Here is a 13,660-nt window from a genome sequence, read left to right on the forward strand (position 1 = left end):
CTTCTCTCTGTCACTCCTATTCTAGTTATATTGAAATCCTAGCTGTATTATCAGAATGCGATTATTTTCAGCATATCTCCTAGGACCTCCAGTTTTTGTTACTTCTCATTAATCAGTTTAGATGTGTTTGTAATTTTGATTATTCATGATCTTTTCTGAGAATACAAGAGGTCTGCCAAAACTTGTCTAAAGCTGTAAGATGTATATGCCAATATATTATTATAATTACTCCTGCTAGGTTCACCTTCCTGATTATGAAATCAGTATGTGCTGGATCTTTCTGACTGCTTTTCCCACAGACAGCAAGATATATCATAGGAAATTTTTCACTTCTTTAAAGAAGTTAATAACCATTTATTTATTTATTTATTTATTTGTTTATTTATTTATTTATTTAAAGGAAAGATAATTTACCTAACATTATATTTTCACGAGTTGGATTACTATGTTGCATTTCCACATACATAGTCTATTAACACAGATGACCATATTTTCTTCTGAAGTGACTACCCAGCCATCCTGAGGTCACTACTTGTGATCAGTTTAACAGTTCGATCTGTGTGCAGTTTACAGATTCTTCTGATTCTCACACTTCTACTAAAAGGACAGTTTTAAAGATAATGGCTCCATAGGCAAATGATACAGAGACTTAAAGGCTCTATCAGATATGTGTTACGGGGCATAAAATCAGTGTCCATTAGTATAGAAGTTATTGGGGGATTTTTTTTTTCCTAGCATAATAATTTTAAATTCAAGATCTTGAGTCTTGATTCATCTTTACTCAATGAAAAGAACATTCCTAGATGACAATCCATTTTATCCTAAAATACATGCTGAAGAAATGTCAGAAGAATTTCTGTTCTGTTCTTCTTTCAACTGTTAAAATAAATTATATCTGTTTAATTTTGCAGATATCTAAATTTAAGTGATTCCCCCTTAATTATGTGAGTCTATGCTTGCTCTTTATCATACAAAGTAAAAGAAAATATAAATAAGTCAATATGTCTGGCTGTAGATAAAAAAGTCTCCTCTAAAAAAGGATGGGAGCAAATAATCTCTTGGATTAGCTCTTTATTCCTTTTTCACCGAAGATCTCTCAGGTAAGGGTCTATGGATGTTACACTGCTATTCAAATCACTGGAAGATCCTAACTGTGGCATCAGTGGAGGTTTCATAATAAATTTAGCACAATCTAAAGGAAACTGCTATGGCACTATTTGCTTTTACAGACTAAAACAGTGTTTAGCCACTGCAAGAAAATATTCAGTATTTGCAATCTGTTCAATTTCAGCTGTAGACATAACCTGAGGCATATACCATCATAACCTGTGTTATACAGATTGCCATAGGGAGTCCTGTCTAATGAACTGAAATATATTTCAGAATTATATTTTTGAACTAGAAATACCCACACACACTTACTGTTGGACAAAAGACTGAAAATAGGAATTATATATTATTGCAAAGCAAGATTGGACAAGCTATCACACATTTTGATACAGTCTTTTGAGACTTAAAGAATCATGAAATGAAATGCATTGCCTACTGTTACACAGAGAAGTAAATGTTAGATATTCTGCCAAATATATCCCAACAAATGTGATTTTCAATCCAGAATGCCTTCTCCAAGTTGTCACTCAATCTGTTTACCCAAGCATCCCACTACAGTTGGCATACTGTCGTCTCCTTTTGGCCAAGTAAGCAACTTTTCACTCCAATCTCTCTTTAATGCACAGTTTTATCAGCTGGCATTCCAACATTCATCTAGGGTTCTGTGTTTACTTGCCCAGCAGTCATCTGGCATGTGAACAAAATATTAACTACAAAACAAACACTTCTAAAACTTTTACTTTTTTTAAGTCACAAAAATACTCCAAGTATTCCAAGATAAGCTTCAAACAAGCAACTGAAAATACTTTCCTCCCTGTGGACAATTCTTTGTCTTTTGTTAGTATGGGCAAATTGAGTCACTTTCATGAAAAGGTATCTTCAGGCCCTTAGCTGAAGTACTTAAGAACCTAGTCAACCTAAGATCTTTCTAAAAATGAATTTGGGAACAAAAGAGAACTCTCTAATCTCTCTCCCTGTTTTCATCAACTATCCAGGAAGCTGTATGGGTTTTTGCTATAGTTAAATAAAATTAAACTCAATGTGTTTTAAATAGATTTTTGAATTCCTGGGATAAAATCCTGGCACATTTGAAATATATTAAAAATTACTAACTCCACTGCAACACAATTTTCAGTCCTTGAGTTTCTTAGAAATAAAATATTTGCTAAAATCCGTATTTGCCAGTGATGTTTTAAAACTAATACTTGCCTTGCTCCCTCAGAAAAATCAGCAACCAACCAAACAGAAAAAAACCCAAACAATCCAACCCCAAAACCTTAAGAATGTAATTCTTTGGAACTCCAAACTCTCTGTTGTTTTCATTGCCTGAGAAAATTTTGGAGATTACATTGAAGTAACTGCTGAACTATGATGGTTCACACTAAACGAGCAAACAAAAAAATGATCCACATCTTTGACACCATCTCAACATTTGCAATACTTGAAGATGAAGCATGAAGATGAAACAATGTGCAAAAGACCTTAAAAATATTTTCAAGTTTCTGCTCTTCATCGTTTTTCAGTGCTATCAGTGTACATAAGACATCTCCACCTTAGAAAATGAAGGTAGCCTGAAATTTGAGCTCTAAGATAGATCAATCAAAACCTGACCTCTTTCAGACATTTAATATACAAATATTACAAAATGTCTTTAGAATTGTCTACACCATACATTCTTGACTGGATTCTTTTAATTTTAACCCTTGAGTAAGACTAAAACTGCACAACTGAAATTATAAAGCTGGGACAAATCATTGACAGAGACTGCAAAACTCTAGATCAGCTGCACTCATTAGTTGTATTAAAGCTAGATGGAAGCTACCAAGTCCAGACATATTTCAATTTTTTGTATGTCCCAGCCTGTACAGCTGTGTGATTTGAATGCACAAGCATTCAATTCATGATGGTCTCCATTTGTATCAATGTGACTGGTCTTTTACTTGTGGTCTTATATCCTTTGGATTTGTTTGGTGGTCACAGTTGACAGGTCACAATTTCCTACTCTCAGGAGTGTTGCTTGACCACTCAAATCAAATATCACCAAAGTGCTAAGGGCTATATCACATGGCTAGGAGGCAATCCATACAGTGCTACTAGCTTACTTTGTGGTTTCAGGCAAGTTCTTTCATTTTTCCATCTGTAAAATGAGAATAGCAGGTGTCCATCTCCTTTGCTGGGGTGCCAGAAAAAGAATAAAAAGATCTGTTCTAGGTGAAGAATTAATGGTGAGGCAATGTTTTCTAGAAAGAGAAGATAAAGAGTGGGAAAAAAAATTAAATAATTTCTATATAAACCACAAGAGAGGAGAGAAATATGAACTTGCAAGTTCAGATAATCAATTGCATCAATATGTTGGGCATTACATATGAAACTCATGAGACACAAGATATTATGGTCACATCTTACTTCTTAAATTTTAGTCTCTAGTTTTGGGAAGGAAGTCAATATACTTAAGTTATGAAAGAAGATAGATCAATGATGGAGAAAAACATTCCAAAATATCTGCATTCTGTTCATATCTCTGTCTAAATAAGTGAAGAGGACATAGTAAACCAATAGATGTGTTTGAATATCCACTTAATTTCCAAAACTGAAGGATTCCTTTGCAGCCTTGAATAAGTTAATAATTTGAGACTTAAATCTATGATAGCTTTCAGTTTAAGCAGCAAAATCATCTGTAATGATGAGGATGAAAAGTTGTATTATTAAATACATGGAGTGATGTTAATGATGTCTAACTTCTTGCAAAAAACCGAAAAATTAGAGAAGCCATCAGGATGAAGACAACCTGGGTTCAACATAGTTCGTGACTCTCAGGTGATAAAACCTCACTTTCTAGAGTTCTCTGAAATTTTGTAACAAATCTTAAAAAAATGAACTTCACTGTTATGGAGGCAAGAATGCAGGTCTCATGTCCAAAGACAAAATATTGGTCAGTGCAGCAATAAAGGAGGATTTTTGTAGTCTAGTGATTTCAGTCCTAGCTTGCAAGTGAATTCATGGTTCTTCTTTCAATACCTGTTTTGTCTATAGCACTTCAGTGTTTGAAAAACATTTCTGCTGTATAGACAGAAGCCTCCCCTCAATCAGAAGAATGCTTCACTGTAGATTAGGGAGGCCTATACACCCTGTTTTTCTTTCTCCTCTTGTGAATCTTCTGTTCTTGGCTGTACAAAGGTGTGAGTGGTTATAAGGGTGGTAAAGAAAATCTTTCCTTCCTTCTCTCTGCTTTAACCTCTGATGGGACACTTTGTTGTGAAATAGAAGAACAGAAACCTATATATTCAAGGAAGCATAAACCCTACATCTCTATATACTGGGTAAAGTGGGGTAGTATCAGTAACACATAAAATTCTGTCCTTCCTTGGATGTAGACTCAAGTTGCTTTAGAGTGAAGACTATGGGGAAGAAGGAGAGTGCACATCTGGATCTCATCCCAGTGTGATTTCAGGATGTGTTTATCTTTCATTAACACACTGTGCAAACTATGGTCATTTTAGAGTTATTATGTAAACTACTTAGGTTTTGGTGTTTGGTTTTTTTTTTTTTTTTCTGAATTGGATTCAAGATGGTTCATATTGTAATTCTGTTTTATGAAAGTCAGTGTTAAAGATATTAAATTTCTTTCATAAATTTTTGATATTATGCTGAAGATCCAGAATATTTTAATTCAATATAAATTTGCTTTCCAAACAGGCAGAAATTGGTATTTTGCTTCCAGCAGCTGGTATTTACAAAGAATCATTAAGTATGTTCATATCCTGCAAGTAGCATGAGGTAATAAATGTTTCATGGAGAAAAAAGGTCATTTTGACCAAACCACTTTTTGATTTTTTTATGTTTTAATTGATGTAAATGTGGAGAATCCTTCCAGAGAAAATGTTTTGTGATGTTGTTTTTATGTCAGAAGTTCATAACTTGACTCTTTTCCATCAGTTTTGTGTCTGGATAATACAGTGGAGTCACAGTGATGCTTTCTGATGATAGAAATTGAGAACTAGGCCATGAAAGTGTATTTATTCTTTACTTTAAATATTTTAAAGGCCCAACTACATGTTTAAGAGCTTCCCTGTCTTGACATGTTTGCTAATTGCAGGTATTACTAAAGGCTATATTACAAATAATGGCCTAAACATGGACAAATCCTATCAGGTTTTGTTGCAAAATATAAATATTTAAATTATATACAGTGCTCCTGTGAATGCATCTGAAAAATACATATGTCAGTAGATCTCTGTGTGAAACATAAATCTGTATGGATTGCTCTAAGACAGAAATAAGAGATCACAAAGACCTTTTTTGTTGTTGTTTTTGTTTTTGTTTGTTTGTTTGTTGTGAGTAAAAAAAAGCTACTTGTCTTCTGCTTTGATTCTGTCATGAATTAACCTGTCTTGGAATCTTTCTCAATAGGCAGAGGGGTTGAAACTGCGCAGCTCTGGCACTCTCTATCTATCTGTCTTGTGACAGGCCAGCACCCATTAAAAAAAAAAAAAAAGGACCTGCACATTCCCTCATACCAAGTCCTAGAGTATGTAATATGTGCTTTAAGTTTTATGATATAAACCCACTATCATTCTGGGCTACTATACAGTCTTTGCATTACTCCAGTAATTCTGACTTGAGTATGAAGGAGGAAAATAACATCTCTTCAAATAACTATGATGTTTTAAAGCTTCAAGAGCATCACATGATGTCAGAGGAGACCAGGTAAAAGCATATTGCAAGATAAAATAGTCAGACTGGTTTAGAATCCCTAGGAAGGGTGGGTGAAAGCCACAGTACTCCTTTTGGCTGGGGATGACTCTGTCTCAGGTACATTTAGCAATTTATTCTTGAAAGCAAATCAATTCTTATTCACGAAAATTCCAGTCTTGAGGATACAGGCTACATTAAAAAAAATAGAAAGCTGTTGAAATTGGGGTGACTAACATGAATTAAAGCATAATTTTAACAGTGGCTTGTCATCGATGTCAATTCTCTCCACAAAGAAGCAAAGACTATGTATATGTACAGCCTTTGCTGCGGTTAAACCATTTTTTAATGGGAATCACTCAAACACAAACACATTAGGTAGTGATAAAAACCTTAGGTAACTGGTAATCTAGATACATGGGTGCATTTATATGCTTTAAAGGTAAGCAATATTAAATGAGTTTTTCAATCAAATATTTTACTTTGTTTACTTTTTTCTGGAGTTTAAAATATTTTACTGAGTGCTTTAAATTTTGTATTCTCTCTTGGGCGCATTAAAAATATGGGGTTTTTGCTGTAGTGCCTGCATCATGATTCAGAGGTACCTGTCTGATGATTTGTCTTGCAGAGTAATAAGATTTTAAATTAGAGTTTGTCGGAAATTAAATCAAGCCAGTTGTGTGATGTAAATGCAGTGAAACATAACAAAAACTTGATATATTCCATTTGGTATATTCCAGTTCCTAAGCCTCATACAAATATATGAATTGTGTTTTTTCTTAGATGATGTTAATTTATGGGTATTATATTTAACATATCTGCTTATAACCCAGTAGACTTTACTTAGAGACGTTTTCTCATCCAACATATCAAGTCTGATTTTTGTATGTTACCAGGTATTTTAATTTGATAAATTTTTTGACTGAATTTCACATAGCCCTCAGAGCCATTAAATATAATATTTTGCTTTGTACAGTATTGTAGTTACAATTTTAAAAATTATTTTTTTCGGTATTTAGTATAAATTACATCCCTCCATATCACGGTATTGTTAGGTGCCAAAGTCTATGCTATAGAGTTATAATTTCTTTTATGGATAAGACAAGCCATATGACAATTTGTAATTTGGTTCCTACTTTTGGAAAGTTGTTTTAAATCCTATTTTTCTTATAAAATCCAATGTTTTAAACCCAATAGTTATCATGAAAGGTTTGAGGCTGCTTAAAAGTGCAGTCAATGCAGATGTTTCACACTATCAAATTAACAACTTTTACTGAGTCATTGAAAGTCAGGCACTTGTATCACTTTCAGATCGATGATAACACCACTTCGCTAATTTTTCAGCACCGGTAGAACAACTAGAATATCAATTATATCCTTGCCTTGTCTCACAAGAAAAAAAAAAAAACATCAACATTTTTGCTTCTTTCCCCATATAGTAGTCTTGTTAGGGACTCTGAGGCTGATGCTGACAAGTTTATATGAAGTGATCTCTGTTCTACTAAACACTGATGTTTACAATGATTTCAGTAAGGTTTTTGGAAATCAACTCCCATTTAATTTTGTTTAAGTTCAGCAGCAAGAAAATAGATATTTTTTCATTACAGAAGCATCAAGTAACATGATAAAGCCTCACATCAGTTTAATTATTATCAAATAAGACTAAGTTTTATTGTCAACTTGGTCAAAAATACATTGTCCTTTGAATCACAATACTTAAGACCTTACCAACATAGCCATATTTAAACTAAAGGGGTTTACATTATTATTTGGCTATTTTTATAACTGTCATAAAAATATTGTACAAAATAAAATAATAAAATGAATAAAAAAAAAATATTTTCTGCCTTTTCTGGATTCCCTTGCTGCAGCTGATAATGAAATGTTTCAAACTGAGTCAGGATGTTCCTGTCATAGTCTAAATCAATGGAATTGAAGAAAATGAAGCATAGAACCCTAAATTAAGATCTTGACTGAGAAACATGTTAACTTTTGGGGTTAGTCATTATGTCACATTACCTATTACCCTATCAAAGTCTATAATATCATATTCTGCTCCTAGGAAACACTGAAATACATTATAATACAAAGCTATGGGTAGTTTCTAGTTGCTGTAGTAAGGGTTTAAGGGAATGGTTGTGGTTAATATTTTCAAAATTGGGGTTGTAAAATCAGGCATTTAAATCTGTACTGAAAAACAAAGCAGGCACTTTGTAGTGTTTTCATGAAATTGGGACTTGTTCTCTCAAAGCCCGTCTACAGAAAAACAGCACAAACTTGAACATGTAATTGAGGTACGTATTTTTATGCTTTTCTCCTGAAACCTTGAACTTTGTATTTCTTTCTGTTCAGGGCAGCAACGTCAATGGAATCAGTGGAAAGTACTCCATAGTTTGATTAATTGGTAACCTTACAGAAGGTGTAGCTGCTGTGATAGACAATGTAGAAGTGCGGGAGTTGAAGCTGGTTCCTCAATTCATGAATGAACAATTTTCCACAATTATTTTGAGTGCCGTTATCTCAAGTAGTTACAGATGGTGTGCATAGTTACATTTCTTGTATCAGATCCATTGGAGAATGTAGGTATTGCTTTTTCAATTTCTAGAAGTAAATGGTTTCATTGGACTAGTTCTGAGCATGCATAGAAGGCCCATGGATATCTTGTAAACTCCCACACTGAACTAGGAAGCTTCTGCTACTCACATGCTGAATTGATGTTATACATTTTAGACTGAGATTTTGTTACAGTCCAGAAAACTCCTAGTTTATGGGATTTTGTATCTTCTGTTAACTATCGGTATGATTTAATATGAAATATTTTCTGATTCTGACAGCTCTAAATTTAAAAAATAGATTAAATGGATTAAAAATAGATTTTATTTTAAATGAAACATCAGCTAAAATCCAGCTTATTTCCCCAGGAATACATGACAACAGAAGTGAAATTCTGGCTTTTTGCTTTGCAGGATTATTTTATTGCTTCCTATGTGACATTGCCATAGATATCATAGTTACTGAAACATGACCACATACAAATTTTAAAAAGATAGAAATCACTTTATCTGATAAATGTGAAATAATGAGTTATATACATCCATTTCAGGTATCAAAATATGGCAATTGATGAAAGAAAATAGATATTTCCTTTTTGCCCACATTCCAGTTCTTTACCATGAACAGATATCCAACAGACAGATACTCTAGTTTATTTTCAGTGCTAAGCTACAAGTGTTATGTTAGGCTTATTGCAAAACTCCTTGTCAGAATACAGAATCGAGTTCAAAGTTTCTGAATTGAGTTGAAGCAAGTCTGTCATGATCAAAATTCTTGTTATTATATGCCTGAGGTGAAACTGTATCTTAAACTTGTGAGTATATGTTAAGGGTTAAATTCTCACTCCCACACCTTGTTGCTCCTTAGTAGAGCCTGGAGTGAAGCCTTGCAATAGGCAAAAAGACTCCCTGGGGACAGCATCCCTTCCAGAAAACAGCTGGAGACCTAGTACTTGCTAAATCTCCTGTCTCCAAACCTTGACACGGGGGTGAAGATGCAGTGTGTAGTTTGACAGATAATCTGATTGGTGTATGGCAACTCAAAGAAACAGCTCTATGTTCAACAGAAATACTCTGTCCCTCTCTGTCGCCTCTGTATGAAATACCTAAGAGCAACCGGGTTTAAAAAGAAACAGTGGCCTTTAGTTCTTTGCTCTCCTTACAATGCCTTTTGTACTGCACTGCTCTGTCTCCACAGGACCTCTGCAGAGGAAAGGACATGCTATTCTTAACTACACTGAAGGAAAACATGCCTGCATGGAGGGACGGCCCAATCTCTGTAACAGCCTGTGGCTGGAGCTTTGCATGTTGAATTAGGAGTACATTTCAATACATGATTGTTGTTCATCTTTCTTCAGATTCTTCATCTGGGACATGAGGAGTCAGAGTTTAACCTTTCTGCCTTCACATAAAGCCTAGATAGCCTACAAGTTGTGATGGAGAAAGGGATAGTAAGTAGCGGTAGTGGTCACATACAGTGTTCCCAGGGACAGGATCTTGGTCTTGGAGGAAGACAAGCCTCTTTTGACCAAACATTGACCAAAAATTCTCTGTGCAAAGCCAATGTCATGGACTAATTTTTTTGTAATACATATTTGAAAAGACATTGCTCCTGAATTGAAAAGCTTTTGTTAGATAACCTTGTATTACACAAACAATATATATTTGTTTCCTAAATCTCAGAAAGAAGAAAGGGGAAAAAAAAAAAAAAAAAAAAGCAGCAATATTTTAAAGCCAAGTCACACTAATTTATTTATCATATTTTATTAATATTTTCTTCTCATACAGGTTGATCTGAACTTGACTGAAATGTAGCTTTGAGTTGGCAGGCCTGAAGCCTGAATAACAAATCCAGCCCTTTATACCACAAATAATGCCAGAAAGTTGATTTAATGTTTCTGCAGTAGACTGGCATTAGGAAATATCTAAGATAGTTTCTTGGATCCATTATTTCTTGACAAAACCTTCACTGAACTCAGAGGTCACTGAAATTTTGTTCTTCTGTTTCTCACATTACCTGTATGACATCACTTTTATAATTTTGTAGCATAATAGATGAAAAAAAGTCATTGTAATGGTGTTATTGGTTCTGAAGCTGAGATGAGGCATAGTATTATTGTCTTCAGGATACAGAGATGAACTTGTAAGTTTTTTGAGAGATGATTCTTCATTATTAAAAGGCCTGTCCCCACTGTATTTTAAAAATTAAGTGGGAACAAGCTTGCTTGAGTGCTGATCTACATTAACATATTTAAATCTCAAGAGGAAACTGAGGGATCTGTAGTACTGTGCTCAAACCTGAAGAGAAGTCCAAACATTTTCTCAGAAAACCTTTACATGTGATCACAAGGAAACAAATTACCCTGATGCTTAAGAAATCTGCATACAAACCAACAAACTTTCCTCCCTCCCTGCCCAGAAATACCAAGAAAGTGTAGCAGATGGTAGCCTTAACTTAAGCAAAATTAATACAGGAACAGACTCACATAGATAATTGCAAGATAAGATTTAGATCACTAAATCAACATAGTATTTCTCTCTTTATGAATTGATAGCAATATTTTAAATTTTATCTACATACATGAGTAACACTTTATTTTGTAACTTTTTTCAAATAAAAGTCATACATTTTAGTTACTGTGCATAACATTTCTTTTTGTGTTACTTGTAGAAGAAAAACATTGGGGTTTGCATCCTATTTAGTTTTCCAGAGGATTTGACTCATACTACACTGACCTATTGGGCTAAAATTAGCCCAGGAGTTCAGGTGGCCAAGGAGCAGTGCAAAACCTTCTAAGCTTCAAGGAAATAAGCTGTCAAGTAGACTGAAAGCTATGTAAAGGTATAATGTCTTGTACATCGTGAAATCCATGTCCATCCCATGATTTTCATGGTACAGTTCAAAATCTGTCTGTACTGGGAATAAAGCTGAGGATTAGCATTTCATTATGACTCTTTATTGAGTACAAAGAAATGTCAGAGGAAGGAAATTTGATGTGGAATTTATCTAGGCAAACATTAACTCTGTCATTGTGGGATTCAACCAGTGATGTGTATGCACATCTGTGGCACAGATCCCAGTAATGGCATATAGCAAGAGAGCTGGAGACTCTCTCAGTGAAGAGCAAGAAAATATCTTAAATTATGATTATGTCTGTGGTGTGATGTCAGCTTGGATCCAAACTTGAGTTGAAACCTTTCGCTATTCATGTGTTGATTTGTACTCTGGTCTAATGTTGAACAAGCCATCTGGTTCCCAGGCAGGGAAACTCAGATCTGAGGCAAGGGGAGGAGCTGGGTTTTGTCTGAATTCCATTATTCTAAACAGAATGGATGTGACTCCAGTTCTTATTCTCTGATCTTGACATTAGTTTTCCAGACTCTTAGATTTACTGAGTTTAACAAGCTTTAGATAAGAGCCTGAATACAGTCCTCAAGATCATTTAATGTGATACATGACTCTGTGACCCTTCCTTTGCTGAGTTACTTTTGTCTATATATTTGTCCTATAATCTTTCTGGGGACCAAGATTAAGCTAACTGACCTACAGTTACCTGGATCTTCCTCCTTGCCATTTTATTTAACATATGTGGGTTTTGCCTTTTTTCAGTCATCAGAAACACTTCTCAATAACTATGACCTTTTGAATAGGGAAAACAGTCTTGTAATATTGACTAGCTCCTTCAGTACAAGCAGATGCTTCCCACACTTGTGTATGTCCAACTTGTTTCGATGATTTCTAACTCAGTCCCTCTACTGTGGGCAATGGTTTCACCCCCACAGACTGCTGCCAGGCTGAGTGGCCTGGTAAGCCTGAGAGTAGACCTTGCCAGTAAAACTGAGACAAAAGTGGCTCTAAGTCTTTTCTACATCATTTATCACTAGATCCCTTGCCCATTAAAAAGTGAGATTACATTTTTCTCTGTCTGCCTTTTTCTGCCTGTGTGCTTACAGAAAACCTGCTCCTTGCCTTTCACACTCTTTTCGATTGTGTCCGTGACTTCCGAGTCAGCACTTTTCTAGTTTCAACTTGTTTCAACTCCTGGCTTTCATTTCAAACCTGTATGCTTGAGCAATGTCTCTGTATTTCCCCCAGGTAGCTGCTCTCCACTTCCACTTTCTGTGTACTTAATTTTATTCAGTTGAGCTCAGTCACGTGTTCCACCATGTTCATCTATGTTGGCCATCTCACACGATTACTGTACTGTCTGCACACTGGAAAAGACTGTTGTCCTTGAAGATCAGATAGCTTTCCCGAGTTATATAGCATGTGTTCCATATGCCCCCACAAGTCAGATTCCTTAAGAATCTAAAGTGATATTTTTGAAGCCTGGATCTGTTTCTGTTATGCATCTCACTTTTACTTTTTAAAAGAAGGCTTCATGAGGCTTTAGAAGGCTTGCTGATCAGGTGGTCTCTGGTTTTGACCAGCTTGTTTTTTGCTCCAAGTCAAAGTTCCATGCACGTTAAATGTTCCATTGCACAAAGATCAACTCCTCCTACTTGCTTTCCTGTCCCATCCTTGCTAAACAGCCTGCATCCATCTGTTATAGCACTCCGATCGTGAGTCATATCCCATTATATATCTGTGATCCTATTAAGACCACAGCTCTGGAACTGTCCATACACAGTTTCTAATTTCTCTGGTTTATTTCCCATGCTGTGTACAGACACCCGAGATAAACCCCTAGTCATGCAGCTTCCATAAGGATAATGAGAGTGTCTCCATCATCATGTATTCCTCTGGATGGATCTTCATTTTCCCTCAGGCCTCCATTTCTTTTTAGGTATTTTTAGTATTTTCCACCAGCCTTGTTTAAAGACCTCCTCACTGAATTAGGAAACATCTTTGCCAAGATGCACTTCCCATGCTTTGTCAGATGTTGTCTGTCTCTCCTCAGGCAGTCCTAATTCCTTAAAAAGAGTCCTGTGGTCAGAAACAACAAAGACAAATGCCAAGGATATTTTAGATAAGAGGTCATTCATGTTCTGGCTACTCTGTTTTCCTGGTACTTTTAATGGGTGTACATGAGGTAGCTTCTAATAGATAGGATGCAAGTAAACTACTGATTAATAGTAAAGAGGTCAGGGAAATCAGTGAACATGTAACTTATTTCTCTGGGACCATGATTTCACCCTGAAATGCTGAATTGTTGAACTTTGTTAATATTTTCTAGGTACCAGTGTTAAACCACTGTTAAAGTAAAAATAAAATAATTAATTCTCATGTCATTCTAAGTGGAAATGCAGTTATGCTGAAGCATTCTTTTGTCTCTGAAGATTATTCCCCCCCCCCCCCCCCCCCC

The sequence above is a fragment of the Athene cunicularia genome, assembly GCF_003259725.1.
Source record: "Athene cunicularia isolate RWA chromosome 1 unlocalized genomic scaffold, athCun1 chr1_part1, whole genome shotgun sequence".
Lineage (NCBI taxonomy): Eukaryota > Metazoa > Chordata > Aves > Strigiformes > Strigidae > Athene > Athene cunicularia.